Raw genomic sequence first — 7482 nt, 5'->3', positions numbered from 1 at the left:
TCCATGATAACCAACAATGTTGTTTAGACCCAGACGAACATTCCATGATAATCAACAATGTTGTTTAGAGCCAGACGAACATTCCATGATAACCAACAATGTTGTTTAGACCCAGACGAACATTCCATAATAATCAACAATGTTGTTTAGACCCACTTTCAATAAAACATTAAAAATCTTGTCAATCGAAACCATTTTTCAACTTAGTCTAAGACAACCATGGTTTATCTCAATGTAATAACCCTCTATTCAATCAACTCTACCTTTACCTCACTGACATTATCAATAACCAATAATTCAGTATATTAATAACTTCCTTACTGGACAATACCTGTATTTCATCACACCTATTAACGTGTAGCTATTATCATCGAGTGGATCCTGCGTGTGAAGTTCTAACCAATTTATATGTTTGTAGGTTTCCCTTTTTCTTTCTCGTGATTTCATTGAATTGTTATAAAATATGCAAAAAAACAACTTATCTAATACAATAAGTAAATCAAATTAAATTTGCTTCAAACTTTTCAATGGGATGAATATCTAAACATTTAAACAAACGACAAAGATAAAGGGACGCTCCCTTAGTTGAAGCTTTCAGTTTAATTTATATAGGTTTTATTAACTGTGTGATTGAAAAAGTGTATTTTATATAATAAAATCATAAAAAAACAACAACAACTTAACCTTAAGAACACATCCCGAGATTTAAAATACTTATAAACCTGGAACTGTTTGAAAATAAAAATTAATTATTTTAAATACTATCTGATACAATGACGAAATGTACAGCTGAACAAGTTTATTTACACCTGAATAAACAGAATTGTTTAAACATCTGTTTAACAACGAGTAAAAGCTTGGAATGGTCTATTCTTTCACTGGGGTGTGTGTGTGTGTGTGTGTGTCTGTGAGCCAGACTAGTTTCGGAGAATTCCACTCCTCATCGGTGACCCTGGACCCTACCACCAAAGTCAGGTGTCAAATAATTTAGTTTATCTTAATGTCACTTAGGAATCAAAACTACATCTATAAATATATATCATTTAGAAAAACTAATTTTCCAGGCCTGTTATTTCTTGATAATTTTACTTTTTTAAACAGTTAACAACTGATCCAAGGGTTACAACTTAAAATGTGTTATCTTTACAAGTTTCTGTTTTTGTATCGTCTGTAAGTTATTATTTTTGTAATTTTCAAAAATGTAAGTTTCGATTCTAAGAGCTAGGTGATGAAACCCCTAACTCTACTCTCAAGAAACTCAACACAATAAAAACAAATGACCAATCATACCAGAACGGCATGAACTTTGTCACCATTTTAATTGTGTTTTAATTTTCCACAAGTGTAACGTCAAACACTAACTACGTGACAAGTGTTTCACTGACTGCTTGTGGTTTTAACCAGTAATCTCGGGATGCCTTTTCTATTCTTTCAAGAACTATCTAGCTTTCCCATTATCTAAATACTGTTTAATAAACAAATACATTATTTAATAAAAAAAAAGGTGGTGTCTGTATGTGAGTGACTTCCATAGCTCCAAGAGAAACCTGAAATTTTGCACCCATACTAAGTGGACCCTGAGGGTGAGCACCTGGATATTACTTATCCACATGCATCCATGCACCATAGTATATCTGTTAGGTCAACAACTTCTAATGTATAGAAAAGCCAGTGTGTTTTGGTAACACTACCTTCTAACAATGGTTTTTATGTCATGCTGCTTAGCAACAAAAGTATAACCTAATATTGTTGTTAGTCTATGTACTGAAAGTATAAAATAAAATGTATAGACAACAAAACTGGAAACATATTAGTTGGTTTCTTAATTTAGAGTCTCTGTTAATTAAAGAGGTTTGTTTTTTTATTAAAAACGGATATATAACAGAAAATAGCTTAATTCAGAAATGATTTAAGTTTAAAATTCACTCAACATTTGTATTTTCATGATAAATTTTATGCACTTGGCTCTAGACTATGTGATCCCACACAACGTCTTTACTTTAGGCTTATTATACCAACACTCACTACACTTATAAGGTTTCAGGGCAAACACTAGTTTTTATACAGGTTAGGTTCTGTTTTTACTGTTGGAATACTATGGTTAATGAGTTGGGTGAAACCACTTATTTTCTATGTAGAATGCATACTGTAGGTGGCTTGAATATTATTAACGACCATGTAACCAACAAAGTCATGGACCCCACAAGCAATTTGGGTTATAAACAGTTTAGAAAAGAACCCACCTGTAATTCTCAGGTAACCTATACACAATAACTAGTCTTTATATTTGAGATTCACAGGAAATGAGCTACAAATCTTAAGATTCAGCTTTATTTTAAAAACATACCTTTTATAAACTCACCAAATCATTGAGAAACACTGTTACTGGCTAAACAAACTGGTGGACACGACAACGACGACTTTTTGTTAAAACAAGCCACAAGTAATCTTCATCCTGGAAAGTATTTTATTTTTTAAAATTTATATCATATAAATTATCAGTTAACAGATTAAAAAAAAGCCTATCTACACAGCTCAGATCTAAAAATTAGCTCAGTAATTAATAACTACTTTACTATGCTGTTCTAACTAAGAATATACATTCTGATATTATTTAATGATTAGAATTAAAAACTGAATAACTTAATCTGCACATCTAAAGCTAGCGATACGAGCTTGATAAACCCTTAAAAGGTTACTGAACAACAACACAAGACATTTAAATAAAAAAATAATTATAACTAAAGTAACACATTACATAAACTTCTTAAAATTAAAGGTGAAATACATAGTTGTTATAGAACCTGAATGAAATTTCCAAAAATGTTAAATGTGAGATTGCTAATAATTAAGAATTAGATGTGATAAATTATCCTGCTTATGTTTGTAATGTATAGAAAATCTTGAGTTAATCCCTTTTAGAAATTAAGAAAAGTGAGTTCCACATACTGGATTATTTATAATCAGTTCCATATTATTTTAAAGTACATATTCTAAATCTTGCATTATCAGAGAAATTTTTTAATAATTTATAATGTTACACTTTCACTAAATCTGTGATCCACCTTGTTTTTAAAAGTTCACCGACATTTTTATATTTTATGATGACGTTTTGAACTTTTAACATTCACCCTTGACTCAAGATCCGTTATCCACAGTGATACCTTTCTAAATTTTTATCTTTCTTTTAACTCAAATTATTCTCTGAAATACTCCTATTCCAAAAATGTAGTGTTTCTATTCTAAGAGCTAGGTGACTAACCCTAAACTCATACTTTTAAGAAACTCAACAAAAACAAGTAATCATCATACCAGAACAGCATGAACCTTGTCACTGTTTTTGTTGTCCCTTAATTTTCCACAAGTGTAACGTCAAACACCAACTACGTGACAAGTGTTTCACTGACTGCTTGTGGTTATAATCAAAACATTATTTTTGATTCATTAAGAAAATATTTAGCTCTCTTTAGTATTTAAACACAATGTTTAATAAACTAAAATATGCTTATTTTGTAAATATATATATTATCTATATATATACATACATACCCGAGATCATAATCGCACACAAAACGCTGTGTTGAGACTTAGGCCTACAATGGTGATGCTGGCACACCATATTCCTTCTCACCCCCCAGGTAATGAAGAAATCCTGCCATAATGATGAGGGGTTGTAGCTGGTGTTAAAATTTGAGATCCAGGATTTACCCAATGACCTGAAAGATGCGCAATTCTTCGGGAATCCATAGTTTGGAGAAACCATTTTGGCCGAGCCATTGTTTGTCAGCTCTCTCTAGGAAGATTCCCCTATCCATCTGATGACCCAGATCTGCTCTTTAGCTTTCCCTAATTAAGTACAGAAAACAACTTGAGATCTAAGGGTGGCAATAAACAACATGTTTGACATGACAACCAATGATTCAAAAATGTAAGTTTCTATTCTAAGAGCTAGGTGATGAAACCCCTAACTCTACTCTCAAGAAACTCAACACAATAAAAACAAATGACCAATCATACCAGAACAGCATGAACTTTGTCACCGTTTTAACTGTGCTTTAATTTTCCACAAGTGTAACGTCAAACACTAACTACGTGACAAGTGTTTCACTGACTGCTTGTGGTTTTAACCAGTAATCTTTTCACAAACTATCTAGTTTACCCAATATCTGACGAGGATGTTTAATAAACAAATACATTCTTTAAAATTCTATACATAAATAATGCACATCTCTATATTAAGGTTCCGGCATTCTAGTTTTACACTTTTATCAAGAAATAGTTGTCGATGAAGCTCGGATAAGATAAAATAACTCTTCAGTATGTACGTGTTGATGTCTTAATTGTCTAAAATATTTAAAGTCAAAATATCAGTAATTGTATAAACAAGAATATTTCTTTAATAATAAGAGAAAAATAATGTTTCTCAAACTTCCCGTCTTGTTATTCAATTAAAACCATACCATATTTTAAAATTCCACAGACACCTAAATTACTTTCATAAGTTACAGAACTCACTGTTAACCTTAAAATGACTGACTTGCCCTTATATCTATCACAAACTGCATCAAGTACTGTTTATTGTGTAATGTTGTTTTCACAGTTATATCTATCACAAACTGCATCAAATACTGTTTATTGTGTAATGTTGTTTTCACAGTTATATCTATCACAAACAGCATCAAGTACTGTTTATTGTGTAATGTTGTTTTCGCAGTTATATCTATCACAAACAGCATCAAGTACTGTTTATTGTGTAATGTTGTTTTTGCAGTTATATCTATCACAAACAGCATCAAGTACTGTTTATTGTGTAATGTTGTTTTCGCAGTTATATCTATCACAAACAGCATCAAGTACTGTTTATTGTGTAATGTTGTTTTCGCAGTTACAATAAAAAACCGAACAAATCACCAATAGATTAAGTTCAATAATGATGGGCTTTAAAGGCACATCACGTGCGATTTACGTTATCAAGGACCCCGTAATAAACAGTTATGAACCCAGAACCAATTTTATGTAAGTTTAGAAAAATGTTTTAAAAACCAATAGATAAGGACCCCCCCCCATCAGTAAATCTTGGGTTAACTACACACAATATCCAACAGAATTGATAATCAACATAAAAATCTGAAGATTCAACTTTCTTTTATCACTCGAAGAGAACTATAATGTACTTATCATCACCTCGCCAAATCATCAGAGGGGATACATCATCACCTGGTTGCCACCATCACGAAGAAGCAAGCAAATTTCAACCTGTAAAATAAAAATTTCTTTAAGAAAAAAATCCTCATCTATTATCAACTTCTAATTAAAGCAAATTACAACTAAAGCTTAAATTAAATAGCATAGTTTGTATAACGTACTGTTCTAACTATGAGCATAAAATGTAATAAAATACATACAACGATTAGAATCCATTTATTTAATAGTATCCTCTTTCATTTACGTACGTTCTTGATACGGGTTTAAAAAACTGAAAAAAGCTCACTTTAAGCCTAGACTTATAACTGTTTCACAAAATATTTCAACTATGAACACAACAATAAATAAAAGATTAATACATTAACTGAAAATTAGAAATAATACTCAGAAATGAAATGCATGTTATCAAGAAACTAATTATGTCCAGTTAACCAAGATCTAAATGCGTTAATACGTGGGAGCTGGGTCTAATACATTATCTGCTCTATCTGAATATATAAAATCAAGATATGCCATTTTAAAATTTATGTTATTCTCACATCAAACCACCGACTACAACAGATTTGAAGTGATTGTTTCTCATCCTCAAACTAATTCACACAGAAGACAATTCTTTTACAATAAACAATACCACATTATTAATAATTCAGTAAAAAAACTTTTGTAATTGCTCACCCAAAACCTGTGAAATTTTACGAGAAGTTGCAGTTACAAAGACAACTTTTTTGAAGTTTTACGTTACTTTTTGTTCAACTGCTACTTCAAAACTCGAAGTTTCCATTTTAAGAACAAGGTGATTAACCATAACTACTCTCAACAAAACTAACGATAAGTCACCCAATAATGACATGAACCTTGCTACCATGTTACACTGTCTCCCACTTCACAAGATCACACTCTTCCTGTGAGTAGAAACTCAACAAAACTAATGATAAGTCACCCAATAATGACATGAACCTTGCTACCATGTTACACTGTCTCTCACTTTACAAGATCACACTCAATTATATGTAAAAAAAATTAATCATAAGCTTAGGGTTATTTACCCACTCAATACAAGTATATATTATCTAAAACAATCTATACTACTACTACAAACTGATTGTTTGTAATATATCACAATTACAGGTTGACACACTGACATGGCCTTTATATAAACTAAAGTATATCATGATCAATCAATTTCCTTAGACTGTTAAGAGTTATTAACACTATTATTAAGTATTTGTATTTTGTTTCCTTGTGAAACATAATTGTAATATGCTAGTTTACTATCGCAAAATTTACGTGTTTCTGACTTAGTTTTTAAATTAAAGTTAATTTTCACTCTCCAAAGCCAGGAGAGATTGATGATTAATACTAATAAGTAAATCTTTAAGACACTGGTCATGAATTTTGTTACCACTAACAGTAATAAACTAAAATAATAATATGGACTAAATAAAATTAGTTGTTGCTAGAATATTAATATTATTATCTAACCTAACCCAAAACGCCATTACTAATACCACGGAGAATACTACAAATTTCGGAGAAAATTAAACGGAAAAATTAGCAAGATAATAATAGAATATGAATTTTATCGTCAGCATCGATATTATAAATATTAGAAATAAACTCAATGTCTTTCCCTCTCCAGACTGCAACCAATAATTAATATTATCTAACCTAACACGACACGCCATTACCATAGAGAATACCACAAATATTCGAATTGAAATTAAATGTTCCCGTACAACTTCAGATGCATGAAACAAGATTCATATTTACACGTGACTTATTTCAAACAAATAATAATAATATAACCTTGTATTTCAAAAGCTACTTAAAGATGCGAACGGATTTTTATTATATTTACCATTTTCCCATTATAGTTCATCACACCACGAGTAATCAACGTCTCTCTAGCCGCTTACTACACGATAGCGCCCTCTCTTCTGGAAATAATGACATCTTTGGAAATTATTATTTCAAATCAAAATACATTTATAATATATTCATCTCAAATTATATATTTCAAACTAAAATAATACTAATTATGTGTTATATTATAAATAAAAATACCACTTATAAAGTTCAATAACAAAATCAATATATACACCGGACAGTTTTTGTTTTGTTTAAATACATTTTCTAAAGATAAAATGCGTTGGTTATATTTCTAACTATAATAACTCTTTTATAAATTAAATATTTTCTTTTTGAATGTCTAATTTTAATGAGAAGTGAATGAAATGAAAACACTACATTATTTATTCTTTAAACCAAGATCTCTCT

The 7482-nt window shown here is 30.5% G+C and overlaps 1 long non-coding RNA gene across 2 annotated transcripts in view; it reads right to left on the bottom strand.

Moving 5' to 3' along the window:
- LOC111088581 overlaps positions 1-7136 on the bottom strand; it is an 8770-nt gene extending 1634 nt beyond the window's left edge. The window contains exons 1-4 of one of the 2 annotated variants that reach the window (XR_002613058.1): positions 7064-7136; positions 5185-5256; positions 3550-3846; positions 2363-2455 (exon numbers count right to left, since the gene is read on the bottom strand). This is a non-coding gene — a long non-coding RNA (uncharacterized LOC111088581). Of the gene's footprint in view, positions 1-2347; positions 2456-3549; positions 3847-5184; positions 5257-7063 lie in introns of both variants that reach the window. The other variant, XR_002613057.1, reaches the window with a different exon arrangement.
- Between the last annotated feature and the right edge of the window lie 346 nt (positions 7137-7482).

This window comes from Limulus polyphemus, unplaced genomic scaffold, assembly GCF_000517525.1.
Source record: "Limulus polyphemus unplaced genomic scaffold, Limulus_polyphemus-2.1.2 Scaffold4045, whole genome shotgun sequence".
NCBI classification, from domain to species: domain Eukaryota; kingdom Metazoa; phylum Arthropoda; class Merostomata; order Xiphosura; family Limulidae; genus Limulus; species Limulus polyphemus.
Note: the sequence above shows the minus strand (reverse complement) of the source record. Positions and strands in the feature narration are given on the sequence as shown.